Source organism: Argopecten irradians, chromosome 12, assembly GCF_041381155.1.
Source record: "Argopecten irradians isolate NY chromosome 12, Ai_NY, whole genome shotgun sequence".
NCBI classification, from domain to species: Eukaryota; Metazoa; Mollusca; class Bivalvia; order Pectinida; family Pectinidae; genus Argopecten; species Argopecten irradians.
The window spans coordinates 38,653,181-38,669,367 of NC_091145.1; the positions used below are offsets into that span (position 1 = coordinate 38,653,181).

The 16,187-nt window shown below is 37.3% G+C and overlaps 1 long non-coding RNA gene and 1 other non-coding gene across 2 annotated transcripts; one reads left to right on the forward strand and one right to left on the reverse strand.

The window, feature by feature from the left end:
* The first annotated feature begins 2,066 nt into the window (after positions 1–2,066).
* On the forward strand, positions 2,067–5,314 carry LOC138304934 (uncharacterized). The gene is made up of 2 exons (XR_011205651.1): positions 2,067–2,305; positions 4,512–5,314. It is a non-coding gene; the product is annotated as an uncharacterized lncRNA (long non-coding RNA).
* Trnap-ugg (transfer RNA proline (anticodon UGG)) lies at positions 2,084–2,155 on the reverse strand. The gene has a single exon. It is a non-coding gene; the product is annotated as a tRNA-Pro (tRNA).
* Positions 5,315–16,187: the final 10,873 nt, after the last annotated feature.

The following is a 16,187-nucleotide window of genomic DNA, read 5'->3' on the forward strand; positions in this document are numbered from 1 at the left end:
AGGAATACAGGACAAAATGGCTATTGACGCACTGAATTTTAGCAGCATTTTTAGGTCACCTGAGACGAAGTCTCAAGTGACCTATTCTAATCGCCTTTTGTCCGTCGTCGTGCGTCATATGGCGATAAACAATTTACTTTTTCGACTTCTTCTCCAAAACTACTGAACCAAATTTGTTGAAATTTTGCAGAAACCTTCCATAGCCAAAGGTCAACCAAAATTGTGAATTATATGGTCCCAGCCCCCAGGGGCCTGAGGGGTGGGGCCAAAAGGGGTCAAATAGGCTAAAACTTCAAAAATCTTCTTCTGAAATTGCAGAAATGGTAGAATCAAATACTCTTCATAGATTGAAAGGTCTTGAGGTCCTTTACAAAAAATGTGAATTTTATGACCCTGTGATCTCACGTTCCCCCCTAGGGAGGGGGTCAAGTTTGCTATAGTTTATATAGGGAAAAGACATTTTTGAGCATTATTTGGTCATTTGTAATAGGAAATAAGTCAAATGTTGTCAGAATTATCAGTATTAGATGGCAATTGAATCCTATTAACAATTATTCCACGAATGACCCCAAGGAGCCTGAGGGGTGGGGCCAAAAGGGGTCAAATAGGCTAAAACTTCAAAAATCTTCTTCTGAAATTCCAGAAATGGTAGAATCAAATACTCTTCATAGATTAAAAGGTCTTGAGGTCCTTTACAAAAATTGTGAATTATATGACCCTGGGGTCTTACGTTCCCCCCTGGGGAGGGGGTCAAGTTTACTATAGTTTATATAGGGAAAAGACATTTTTGAGCATTATTTGGTCATTTGTAATAGGAAATAAGTCAAATGTTGTCAGAATTATCAGTATGAGAAGGCCATTGAATCCTATTAACAATTTTTCCACGACTGACCCCAAGGAGCCTGAGAGGTGGGGCCGAAAGGGGTCAAATAGGCTAAAACTTCAAAAATCTTCTTCTGAAATTCCAGAAATGGCAGAATCAAATACTCTTCATAGATTGAAAGGTCTTGAGGTCCTTTACAAAAATTGTGAATTATATGACCCTGGGGTCTCATGTTCCCCCCTGCGGAGGAGGGTCAAGTTTACTGTAGTTTATATAGGGAAAACACATTTTTGAGCATTATTTTGTCATGTGTAATAGGAATTAAATGAGTCAAACTTTGTTAGAATTATTAGCCTGAGATAGTATTTTAACATCATATCCATATTGGTCCTGGCCGACCCCCAGGGGCCAGAGGGTGGGGCCAAAATTGGTCAAAATGGCTAAAATTTCAAAAGTCTCCTTCTGAATTTACAAATTTGATGGAACCAAATACTCGTCATAGATTGGAAGGTCTTTTTAAGGCCCTTTACAAAAATTGTGAATTTCATGGCCCTGGCATCTCAGACTTTCCCCTGATTAGGGGTCAAATCTATTTTAATTGATATTGGAAAAAAACATTTATGAGCATTATTTGCTTAATTTTCAATAGGTCAAACTTGGTTAGAATTATTACCCTGTAATAGCATTTAAGCATCATATCCATATTGGTCCTGGCCAACCTCCAGGGGTAGATGGGCGGGGCCAAAAGGGGTCAAAATGACTAAAATAAGAAAAAAAAATCTTCTGAATTCACAGATTTGATGGAACCAGATACTCTTCATAGATTGAAAAGTCAGTTATAAAATCACTGACTGGTTTCAAGGGCCTGATTGGCCAACATATAGTGTTTTTGTGTCTTTGTTTCATTCTGTATCCGAACTCAGGTGACCGCTAAGACCCATGGGCCTCTTGTTTGGCGTTGAAATTCTGTGAAACGTAGGCTGTTGCAGCTATGTGATAAAACTTAAATTTGTGCTAATTTCGTATGAAATGAACACTCAATTAGATCTTTTATTTAGAATTGAGAGCTTTCTTAAATTCAATGTTCTCTTGTTGATCCCAGCTGTAGCTACTGTTTGAAAGTCAAGAGGATTTGTTATTATTTACTTCTAACAAAATCCTTTAGTTTCTTTGGTTTGCTGTTGACCTGTATTTATATGGTAATATTTTTAAGTAAAATCATTTCAAATTTGGAAAGAAAAAAAAAAGAAAAAATGTACTGGGCTTGTCCGGGATTCGAACCCGGGACCTCTCGCACCCAAAGCGAGAATCATACCCCTAGACCAACAAGCCGCCATGACTCCATGGTGGTAAAAATAGGTCATAACAAATGACAAATATTATAGGCCTACTTTCGATATTGAATACTTCCGGTTTATATGGGAATTTCCCAAAACTATATTAAGATTTTCCGAAGACGTGACAGGTTAGATTTGTCTTCAGGTAATATTGCCATTGTTTCTAATTATTCATTATCATTATGGTACCAACACAACATCTCCCATAAACCTGATGATTGAAGTTACGACTGAGTTAAGCTCTGAGGTCAACCTACATTATATAAATCACAGTAGATAGTTCGAGGCTGAAAGGTGCTTGCATGCCTCGTTTTTTGAATCCGATGTTTTAGTACTATTTTTATGGTTTTTATCGCATCTACAGGGAGCATTTTTGCATATGTTATGTTTGTGTAAATTGTGTATGTGTGTTATTGACAGAACGTCAAACTGCTGCGTACTAACCATCAGCAGAGTCTAAGTACAGGGTAAAAATATCCATATATAAATCAATCCTTGTTGTTTTCAATTTAAAATATTTTATTGTATATAAATTATACACAATTGGATTGTGTAACAGGCAGTGCCTATATCAATCCTTTCCCTCTTCCAGTAATGTACAGCATTTTATACAAATTAAACATTAAATTAAGTAATATACACATCCTTACACTCTCTCACTCACATCCTCACGTTCCTACCCAGTATATATTAATGAATACTTATCAAAGTACTCAAAGTACTGCAAATACAACACAGTAGAAACAGAAAATTAGAATGAAATCAAATGAATTTGATGAATTCAGTACTACCACAAATAATAATATAATTCAAAATCATTTTTAGTTTTAAGTTCTGTTGATTATATGACATTTGGTACACCATTCTGGTTTTGTGAAAAAAAATCATTATTACCTAATGATGAATATCTGACTAATCCATTATAAACACATCAACCTGTTGGACAGATTTCCCATTCCCTAGAAAACAGATAACATATGTCCTGGAAAATTAAGCTAATTGAAGGTTTTGTATATCTATCATCAGTCTAATGTCTGGTGGCCAATGCCAGGTGACCAACTTTGATATCATTTATATCAAGAACATTCAACTGATCACAGAAAATACATATAGAAAGTGGATATATCTGTTTAGTTTGACATTCTTCTTAAAGATGCTCCACCGCCGATAAATGGTATTTTTTCACTATCAAAAGCAGGAGCAGACGAGTCAGTATTTTTCTTCAGTTACAAAAATTACTTATTTTACACCATTACCACCATTGAAAAGCTTGAGCTTCTAATTTTATTTCAAATTAAAAATGTGAAAAATAATTAATTGCATCCCGAAAAAATTCTGTGGCACTATATCCCATGCACCAAAGGCAAAATAACAAAAATATATTATTTTCTGTGTTAATTAGACATACATATACACGATTGAACACCAATTAGTGTTTAAATAATTAATAACATTTATGCTCTGTCGGCGGTGGAGCATCTTTAATCAAAATTTCTACATAAAACAAACAATTTAAAAATAGAGAAAGTATTTAAGTTTTATAATCATTGAAATGAGTTTTTGTCCTACAATCTTGCATGACTCTTGTAATGCACACTTACATTATTGTATGTAGGTAAAACGTACATATACATGCACACATGAGGGCAGCCTTATCAATAATCATTTAAAAAAATATTTTAATGTACACAGAAAGAAACTCTGATTAGTTTACTTTATAACTCTCAGGTCAATAAGACTTAGATAGTAAGTCTAATTTGTATTATCATTAACGGAGATTATGTAAGTTCAGAAACATATATACATATGTTTCTGGTAAGTTAGACAAAGGAGTCACCACCAGTGCACATGTACAGACAGTCAGAGAGTAGGTGTGTGTACACACAGGCTGTGAATTCCACCAATCAGAGGACAGGCTATTCCGTCTTTGCATATTACAGAGTTAGCTCCCTTACGAGTAGGTATCGATTGTAACGTCATTATTTTGTGAGTGCAATTCACGTCATTTTCTCCTAAACGTATGACGTTATGCTCGCAAAAACATGACGTCACAATCAATACCTACCCACAAGTGCAGATAACTCTGTAATATGCAAATTCGGAATAGGCTTGATCGTTGTTCAAAAGGTCACCACTAAATGTCATTGTAGGACAAGTCCTACACAGTCCTACACATATAGTATACAGATAGCAATTATACAAACGCTAGTCACGTTGTATTAAAAATGCTCTTTGCCCATATGCACTCTGGTGGTCCATATTTATATAAGCTGTAACTAATTCTCAGATCCCTGTGCTTGTTTATTAAAAAAAAAAAGAGTTAATCCCAACATGTTGTACATTGATTTCAGATTATGATTCAAGAACAACACATTGTGTGAACACATCACTGTGGATTAACATGTACACAACAGTTGCTGGACGGTGAAGTATACTGAGACAGCTAGTTGAAAGGTGAACCAAAGTGGAAAGTCTTTGAATGATGGAGGAGAACCACAAGGAGACTATCAGGAGGAACTATACCTTCCTGATAGGTAATATGATGCCAGAATCAGTGATGGATTTCCTTCTCCAAGAAAATGTTATCACTCCTTACATGAAGGAGGATATAGAAGTGTGTAGAACGCGAAGGGACAAAATTGTGAAGATGATTGACATTCTTATCAGGAGAGGACCTTCAGCATTTAATGTTTTCATCGATGCGCTTCGTAATACAGACCAGGAATTTGTGGCACAAAAACTTTTATCAAATTTACAAAATGACCAGAATCAAAATGTTTTACAGGAATTGAATATCTGAACAAAAATGTTTCTTTTGAGTAAAAATACACTGTGACTACTGAATTAAACTACACACTTGGAACATGAAAGAAATGGATGACACAATATGACAAGTTTTAAATTAAATTTCAATATAATCAGTGTTCGTTTTTATGTAAAACTACATTTACCATATAGAATTTGATACTATGAAAAGGACTCAGAAATGAAGAGTTTCACATAAGATTTTGTTATTAAATTGTCTATCAAATTGTATGTAACTTGCATTTTGATTGTACTCATCAAGGTAATTGTATTTACATCAAATTTCCAAGTCTTACAGAAATATATTTTAGTAGAAAACTTTCAGATGAGTAAATATACAAGTATATGGCATGCCGTTTAGGTTTTTATCTATTGAAATGAAGATATCTGTATTTACTTTCTGTATTTAATTAAAAATTATTTCAATTTAATTAAAGATATCTCTATTTAGTTAAAGATATCTGTCAATGATTTACGGGACTCGCCTAGACAAGTCCTGGACTCATGTTTCTCCTATGGGACTCATCAAAATTTGAAAATTAGTGTTCTGGAGTCGCCATAAAAATCCTACATAAAATTAAATAAAATTTAATTAAAGATATCTGTATTTAATTAAAGATATTTCTATTTAATTAAAGATATCTCTATTTGATTAAAGATATTTGTATTTAAATAAAGATATCTGTATTTGAATAAAGACATGTCTTATTTAAATACAGATATCTCTATATCTACTGAAAATAGATATCTTCTTTTAAATTACAGATATCTCTATTTCAAATTCAGACATCTCTATTTGAATCACATATATTTTTAGAAGGACAATTCAGTACATTAAGATTTGCACATATTTCAAAAACAAACCAGTTCTAATAGATATCAGATTAGTTGGTTTTACAAATTTCACATTATCAGTAAAATCACCTTGGTAAAACTTGTATGTTCTGCCATTTCGTTCAGTTGTCAGATTTCCACGGCCCAATTAGGGAGATTTTAGTGTCATTTTCGGTGACGGCACTTTGTATAGTTATGTAGGATGATGTTGAAAAGAAATTATAACTCTTTCAACGGTAGTAACCATTTTTGTGAAGACTTTCTAAAAATGTGATTTTTAGCCGCTAAATCTAGGTAGGGTAGATGTTGTCTCGAGGAGCTTTCCACCCTTTCCAATACAGATTACAAAATAGAATACTTCCAACAAATTCATACTTAAAAATGATAAACAAACTACCAAATGACACATGTAATCTTTGCATTGAAGAGATAGAGACAATTGAACATATGTTTTGGAATTGCCTAAAAGTTAAACTAATATGGGATAACATTACGCAGTGGGATTTTGTTACATCACTTACAACTTAGAATTTAGACATAAAGAACGTAATATTTGATTTTGCAGATGTAGCAATAAAAGAAAACTTTATTCCAATCAAATTTACTATACTCTGCTCAAAATACTACATATTTTTGATGTCAAGAAAGAAGTTGAACTTAAACATTACTACATGATGTACGTTGAAAACATACCAAAAGTGCCAAAGCCACTCATAGATGCTGTGAATGAAGGACTCAGACAAAGGAATAAAGGAATCGGTTTATCATTTATATTAAATTTAGTTAACATGTTGTAGTACCTTGTATACATATTTATTATTATAATGTACAATGTTGAATTTTGGAATCAAACAAAAGATATTTATTATTTCATTATAGTTAAAATTGATTCAACCACTATAAGTTAAATAGGTTTTTTTCCCGAAAAAATCTGGTAAAAATCTTATTACCATTTTCGTTATAAACATGTACATTTGTAAGTAATTAATCAATTCTATATACACGTAATAATAACTTTAAAAGAAAAGAAAATAGGCCGGGATCTAGGGGGGAGGGGTCCACGTGCATCCCCCCCCCAACTTAACGAACCAATGTTTTTTCTGAAGCCTTATGGCCCACTACCCCTGCTCGATTCGTTCTGAAAAGCGGCTACCGGCGTACGCCAGTCACGTGACCGGGCGACGACCGGGCGATCTGGCAAAACAAGCACTGAAAGGAATGATCAATCAGCTGGCAGGAGAGGTCGAGAGACTTAGAGACACCAAGGTACAAGCCCCTGCCCAAGGTCACGACAGAACCAACAGGTGTACAGAGAAGACAGTAAGGAAAGATGTCGATCAAAAGGATGAGCCAATATGCTGGAGGTGTACCCAGCCGGGACACCTACGCATTGGTTGTAAGGTGAGGATGGATCACTCTAAACATTATTTAAACGCCAAGAAGCCTTCATCGGGGGGCAGATGAACGGCAGTGAGATGACTCGCCCCAAGACACCAGATTTACTTGGAACGGCAAATGAAGTAAGCATGAAGGTGAGAGGACAGGTTACCAAGGCATTACTTGACACTGGATCAACAGTCTCCACCATCAGCCGGCACTTTCATAAGACTTATTTGAGCGACATTCATATATAGCCACTCTCGACCGTCCTCAACATTAAGTGTGCTGATGGACAGCAACTTCCATACGACGGCATCATAGAAGTTGATCTTGAGGTAAATGGGATTAATGGAACCCAGCATGTGGAGTCCTGTGTCCTGCTCGTTGTTCCGGACAGTAACTACAACAGCAATGTCCCCTTGTTGATTGGAACCAACATCCTAAATATTTTGATGACTCGCATGAGAGAAATTCATGGAGCGAGATTCCTCCAAGACACGGATATTATAACACCTTATTACCTCGCCTTCAGATGTATGCATCTTAGAGACAAGGAGCTAGAGAGGAACCACCATAGACTCGCCCTTGTGAAACTAGCTGGCAATAAAAGAATTACCATTTCGCCGAATACCGACATCACTTTAAGTGGATACCTCGACAAATGCCTTGGATATCAGCAGGTTTGTGCAATGGTCCACCCTACCAAGGAATCGGCTATACCTGATGATTTAGATATCACACCCACACTGGTTTCATATGGACCACAGGAGAGGAGATCACTGGACATACATATAGCTAATGTCAGCACTAGGACGGTCACCATATCACCGAGAGCCATACTCTGCGAGATCCAGCCAGTGTCAGTTGAGGGGAGAATGGATGACACAGGTGAAGATGAAACACCAACCGACATATTGGACCAAGTGACCATATGTAAAGAAGACCTTGATCAGACTAAGGTAGCAGAAATTAAGGAGATGCTGAGTCGATACCGCAACATATTCTCCACTTCAGATACGGACCTTGGCCTGTCAAGTACCATAAAACACAGGATCGAACTGACAGATGAGGTGCCCTTCAAACAGAGACATCGCCGGATACCTCCAGCCATGTTTGAAGAAGTTAGGAATCACCTCCAGCAACTATTAGCGAGCGGAGTAATACGAAGGTCGCACTCACCTTGGGCATCGAATGTCGTGCTCTGCAGAAAGAAGAATGGCAAGCTCCGTATGTGCGTGGATTACCGGCAACTGAATCAGCGGACCATTAAGGATGCCCATGCCCTCCCACGTATAGAGGAGATACTAGATGCCTTAGGAGGAAACCGCTACTACAGCACCGTCGACATGAAAGCAGGGTACCACCAGGTGGAGTAGAGTAGAGTCATAAGGAAAGGACAGCATTCACGGTAGGACCACTAGGATTCTACGAGTATGTTAGGATGCCTTTTGGACTCGCTAACTCCCCTGCGACTTACCAACGCCTTATGGAGTATATACTCTGGGATATGAACCTGAAAATATGCTACGTATACATGGACGACGTCATTATCTTCGCCAAGTCGTACGAGGAACATATGGAGAGACTCAATGCCATCTTTAAAAGATTTGAGGAGGAGGGTCTTAAACTTTCCCCGGATAAGTGCTCCCTGTTCATGAAGAAGGTCAAGTTCGTAGGACACATTGTATCAGAGGACGGTGTGGAACCCGACCCAGAAAAGCTGGAGAAGGTGAGGACATGGCCAACCCCTACAACACCAGAACAGGTGCGCCAATTCTTGGGCTTTGTCGGATACTACCGCCGATTTATAAAGGACTTCGCCAAGATTGCTAGACCTTTAACAGATCTTATACCAGCACCTAGGAAAGGGAAGGGCAACAAAGCTAATAAAGACAAGCCTAGATGGATATGGGAAGGAGCCCAGGAGGAAGCTTATAAAAGCCTGAAGGAGCAACTACAGTCGCCACCCATCCTCGGCTATCCAGACTTTAGCAAGCCCTTCATACTCCACACTGATGCCTGTATCCTAGGGTTAGGAGCAGTCCTCTACCAACAACAGGACAATCAGAAGAGGGTTATAGCCTATGCCAGTCGCGGACTTAGTAAGACGGAGAAGCGATACCCCGCTCACAAGCAGGAATTCCTTGCCCTTAAGTGGTCTGTCTGTGAGAAGTTCCATGACTACCTGGTTGCTTCCAAGTTTTCCGTCTTTACAGACAACAACCCACTGACATACGTCTTGACCTCTGCCAAGCTAGATGCCACATCTCAGCGTTGGGTTGCAGCATTAGCAGCATATGACTTTTCCATCACATATAGACCAGGTTCCAGCAATGCTGATGCTGATGGAATGTCCAGACTACCAGGACTTACCACTACAACAGATGAGGGCAACAAAGTCATCGAAATGGAATCTGTACAAGCGGTGTGCTGCAACGTGGCGACACCACCATACGCTGAATGCTTGACAACCGACAGCAATCTTATAGATGCCAATGGAGCGGAGCCTAAGACTTATCCTGTAAGAAGTCTCCGTAAAGATCAAGCCAATGATCCAATAATAGGATGGTGGCTACCTAAGGTTAGAGATTCCAGGAAATCAAGGAAACAGGATCTTTCACCAAACTGCATAAGGACTCACCAGAAACTCCTCGACAGCTATGATAAGCTAACCATAGAGGACGGATTACTGTACCGAAAAGTACTTATGGAGACAGAGGAGGTTAAACAGTTGGTCCTGCCACAAATCCATCAGAAAACTGTTCTGCAATATCTACACAATGATATGGGACACCAAGGGAGAGAACGCACCATTTCACTTCTGAGGAACAGATTCTTCTGGCCAGGGATGGTGAAAGACGCAGAAACATGGATAAGTTCCTGTAGTAGGTGTCGCCATAAGAGAACGACTACGGATAGGGCACCATTGACCAACATCACCACCTCACAGCCTCTGGAGCTGGTCACGATGGACTTTCTCTCCTTGGAAACTTCTAAAGGAGGATTTCAGAACATCTTGGTCATCGTGGATCATTTTACCAGATATGCGGTTGCCATACCAACAAGGAACACCACCGCCAAAACCACGGCCGAAGTCTTCTTTAATCACTTCGTGACTCACTACGGCCTCCCACAGCGGATACACAGTGACCAAGGTCCTAATTTTGAAGGGAAGCTTATCAAGGAGCTATGTCAACTAACAGGGATGAACAAGTCACGCACGACTCCATATCACCCCATGGGAAATGGAATCTGCGAAAGATTCAATAGGACACTCCTTGGAATGCTAAGAACTCTGGAAAACCCATTAAAACAGGACTGGAAGTCTCACGTTCCGACATTGGTACACGCATATAACTGTACAAAACAGGAGAGTACTGGATTTTCACCTTACTTCCTCATGTTTGGGAGAGAACCACTTTTGCCAGTAGACCTTGCTTTTGGTCTTACCAGAACTTCAGGAAGGACAGAGCCGACATCAGTCTACATCAAACAGATGAAGAACCGCCTGAAAGAGGCTTATGACCTTGCCAAGAAACATGTCAACAAGGCACAGAGGAAACAGAAGTCTGGTTATGACCTCAAAGCGAGAGGTGCAGTGCTACAACCAGGCGACGGTGTACTGGTTAAGGTGGTTGCTTTCGATGGAAAGCATAAGATAGCAGACAGATGGGAGGAAGAACTCTATACAGTTCTGAGGCAACCAAATGATGAAGTACCAGTGTACGAAGTACAGAGACAGGATGGGACGGGGAGAAAGAGAACACTTCACAGAAATCTCCTACTGCCAGTAGGACTGGAATTGAACCAACCAACTCTGGAACCGGACACCAGTGTTAAACGACCGAAACCTGCACCGAGGCGAAAACACATTAACATCACTGTGATGGAGAATAATGACCCCTATCAGGACGACAGTGATGAAGAGGTCACATTAGAAGTAACTCCTAAGAGTGTGGTTGACCCCCAAGTGACCTTGGAGGAGTATGAGGACCACCAAGATGATGATGATGCTCCCACGAGTACTGGTGACGACCAGTTATTTGAGGATGAGGAGGATGGACAGAGTCAGCATCCCCCATCAGAGGAGGAGCAAGATCAGGAGAGTGATGTTCAAGAGGAGACTAATGAGGACGCAGAAGTCCAACATCCTCCGTCAGAGGAGGAACCAGAAGGTGACCTCGACCTTGATGAAGCGACCTCTCGACCCAGGCGGACACGGATGCAACCAAAGTGGATGCAGAGTGGGCAGTATGTCCTAAGTCAGCAGCCAGATTGGGTCAGTAGAGCTAACTACATCAGAAGCCTCGCCAGGTCTGGAGAATTCCAGAATGCTCAGAGTGACCTCACTCGAGCACTTCTGAAGGTTATCACAGATAATGATGCAGATTAAATTTGTTTTATCATTGTTTTAATTATGATTATATAGAAATATTGTCTAATGTTTCAAATGTCTTTTATTTCAGAAGTCCAGAAATAATATTATTATATTTCTGCTATTAGCTAAATTTATTTCTCTTCAGGTATGCAGAAGAATTAAGATGTATTATTAATTTCAGATTAATCGTTCTTTATTATTTGTTTTAAAAGTTGCAGATGCCGGGGACGACATCCTTAAGCAGGGGGAGAATGTGGCAGGGTAATTAATTATGTAATTAATTAAGTAACTAATTAGTTTATGTAATTAGTATTAGTGTATTGATGTATAGTAATAAGTTAAGCTGCACCCCTGCACTACATGTATGTGTTGTCCCAGTACTGTCTATATGTCACTGTCTTGTTTACCTGTATACCTGTATACCTGTATATTACCTGAAATGAGAGAGTGCATGGATGGATGAGCACATTCTTTGTCTATAGGTGTGGGTAGGTACCAGTCAGGTGACTTACCTGGCTGGTCAGCTGATTGTTTTTATTGATTTTATTGGTTTATAGATATAATAATGTATGTTTTTATTGGTCAAACTTTCCCTCCAAAATTCTATCTTTGGAGAACTTTCCTTTGTCTGTGGGCAGTTCACAGAGCGAGTTTCATGAGAACAGTTGTGTTTTGGTCGATCAGACATTTTGTGAAATCTGGATTTGTCTATGAGGAAATTCTTCTACTTCTGTAAGTCTTCTTTTTCTATTTCTTACTAATATTGTATATCCTGTGCAATGTTCATAAAGTAAATTATTTATATCTAATTGCTTTATTTTGGTAAAATTATCAGAATGTGTTAAACTATTTTTGAATAAGTTGAATTGACTTGAAAGTGTAAAAACATAAGTATGTATTTGAATTTAAGAGTAATTGTCTATTTATATAGACAATTTGATATAAAGTAATATGTAAATATTGATCTCTATTATAACCGTCATAGAGATGGAAAATCAGTGTTTTATATGGAGATATTTTATTAGTTTAGACCTTTTTGTGATATTGTGTATTTTATTCATGAATAGGACCCTGGGTCGAAAGATATTAACAATGTAACAAATATCGAAGCCTAATTGAGTCGGCCCATAGCCAGGTGTGTATTTATATAATGTGTATATCTTTGTATTGGTATTAGAATATGATGTAAGTAATGCATTGATAGTGTTATATGTTATAGTGTCTAAGTGGGTAGATTATCTCCCCTTAGACAAGAGTAATTTGTTGTATAGTTGTAAAGGGGCGAATTGTCTCCCCCTGATATCATGGTATAGAGGAGACAAATTGTCTCCCCTGATTTTAGATCATAGAGGGAACAGATTGTCTCCCCTTGTATTTATTATAGATAGCAGAAGCTATATCTATTAGTGTAAAGTCTAGCATGTTTATAATAGTTGTTCTGGAGTTTATAAATAGATTAACTCTGATATTTAAATATATATTGTGAATCTGATGTTGATATGCTGTAGGCTACACAGGGATCTTGTATGTATGTATGATTAATATGAATGTTATGTTATTATGTACTATTGAAATGTGAACTTGTACTTAATGAGTCTTGTTTTATCTTATTACAGACTCTACGTATACGTTTCTTCGTTTATACGTTTATACGCTTCTTCGATTACGCATGTATAGAGACAATAAAACATCATGATGTAGAAGATGGATTGTATCATTATTTTCTAACAACATATCATCTGTATCATCTGGGACCTAACCCAACCCAGCAACACATAACCGGCGTATTCCATCAATCTTCAGAGCTTTAGTAACGTTTTGATTTTTGCATCAAACACAATCAAAGTTATGGTAAACATTAATTACGCTAAACTAATCGTTAGCACGCACGAGTAAGAAAAATACTTCTACGTGTACGTTTACAACTTTTATATTTGACAAATTAAAAGCGATTAAATTGTCTCTGTTTGGTAATGAATGAGTGATTTTCATTCAGATAGTAATGGTAGAGTTATAATAATATAATGTGTATTTGGGAAAAAGTGATATTGCCAATAAGAAATTTAGCTTTCAAATATTCCTATTTTTTCATTACTGGGCCAGAATTTTAAGAAATTCATAAATCATTAGAGTTCAATATTAATATGATACCGTGACTGACTTAGGTCTTTTTGAAAAAATAACACCCCCCCCCCAATATCATTTTGTCTTCATCGTGTATGCTACTCTGTATGAAATACACGTGTATGCTGTTTTATTCTAAAAGAACAAATATAAGAAATTGCATCATACTGCATTAATCTATTGTGTTGAAGTTTCATATTAAATAGAAAACATATATGGTGGCCTATTTCGGCCATGTCGCATTGTCGCTCCTCACAAAATCGCTCCGCGCGTTCCTGTTGTAATTCACATTTGCAGATGTAATGTATGGTGCATTGTAATTTGTATTGTAGGATTATATACATATAATATGAGATTTTCTAGAATTATAGCTTGGAATTCAATTACACATCACAAGAAAATACTCGAAGCAACAGTGAAATAATGCGCGGAGTGACACTGCAACAAAAATACACTGTCGGTGCGACAAATTTTATTTTCTCGTTTAATCCCACAGTCACGTGAGTTCGGCAGGGTATTTTTGTCGCTCCATGCATTGTTGCAATTGGCCACACGCCAATCATTATTTTTTCCTAACTTAAATTACAGAGATCGCTGAAGCACTGATTAGTAAAGCATGAGTTATCTTAATAAAATGGGTTTAAATTGATACCCTGGTATGGCTTGACATATAATTGTAGTAATTAACAGAATGCCCGTACAATCATATTCACTTTTGAGCATTATTTCTTCTGAATTATGTATTTACAATGTACAAATTACTATTTCCTTATGTTACGCTGAATTACATGTCATTTTTAATTGTTTGACGAAAACGATTCATTAAAACTTTAAATGTGTTGCTTTCGAAAGTGTAAAACCTCAGAATAAACCTTAAAATATATTTTTATTGTTATTGATAAACTGTCAAAGAGAAGTCATTGAAATTTCATATACTTGGAATAAAACCTTCAATTTTTATATATATGACTTTAACAAATTTTATTTTAATTAGACTAACAGAATGTACATGCGCAGGCATTTGGTTCTTTAAAATGCTGTGACACCATACATATCACATTATAAAGAGAAAAAATATCTATAAAGCCAAATGCCTGGGGTACATATATCTTAGTCTATACTTCACCTCTCTTTTCGATTTATTCGCTTCATAAATTAAAATCCACATACCTGTGTGTATCAAAAGAGGTTTCAATTCATGTCCGTTAATGAATACAACAAGAAAATCATGATATTTGGAGAATTTATGTCTGAACGGAATGAGTTTTGCTTAAACAGAGTTTCGTCAACAACCTTTATTCCGCCATCTTGCGCCGGTGTTAGCCGGTGAATCAAAACCGGCTGATCCGGCGTACGCCGGTCGCGCAACCGGCGCACTTTTTCTTTGTATCGAGTGACTTAGCCGCCTCGCCGGGTCGACGGCGGGCGCCCGCTCTTGACGAATCGAGCAGGGGTACTGATAACGAAATCGAGAGGTAACATCGTATAAACCGGGATGAACTTCCGGTTATGACGTCATCAAGATGGCCGCCATCTCGAATTTTACTAAAGATTGAAAAATAGTCATAACATTGACATTTTTCAACCGAAGAAGACAAATGAGGCATCAAAATGACCACAATAGAACAGAAATATACATATCAGGAACATATAATCCAATATATGTAGTTATGTCTACGCAGGAAATGAAAAAATCGGATTTTGAGCTCAAAAATGGTAATTTTTAAGCAAATTTTTCATCTTTGGCTTGACGCAGCAAAAATGTTTGCCAACAGCAAACTATGATTTCTAATAAGTTATTTGACCACTTATCAATCAGAAAAAACAGCACCAACAAAAAAAAACAATGTTAACATTGTATAAGCTCCAGTTATGACGTCATCAAGATGGCCGCTATCTCGAATTTCACGGAAAGTTAAAAATAGTCATAGACATTTTTCAACCGAAGTAGACAAATGAGGTATCAAAATTATCACAATCGAACAACAAATACATACAAGGACCAAATAATCCTATATAAATAGTGATAGTGATAGGAAATGAAAAAATAAGATTTTAAGCTAAAAATGGTAATATTTTAGCAAATTTTTCATATTTGGCTTGACGCAGCTATAATTGTTTCCCAACAAGAAACTATTATTCGTAATCAGTTATTTGACCTCTTATCAATTAGTAAAAACAACAACAACAAAAATGTATAGAAATACAAAAGAGAATTATTGTTACACCATCATTTGGTTTACAAAACATCACCGGGTGCGTATACAGTGTATATGATTACTGTTTTTTCCAAACCGCTGACACTACAGTTTCCGGATGTCTTAGAATTTCCTGAAGATAACATTGGCAATTGACGATTCATATCTTAACACATTTGAATTTTAAGTTGGCTTAATATCTAAGTGGGACTTGACAATTTCCTAACATAATTCATTTTCATGTTCGAAAGTTTGTAGACTAGTAGCGTCTCAAAATGAATTTTTACAGCACAACGCCAACTAATAGG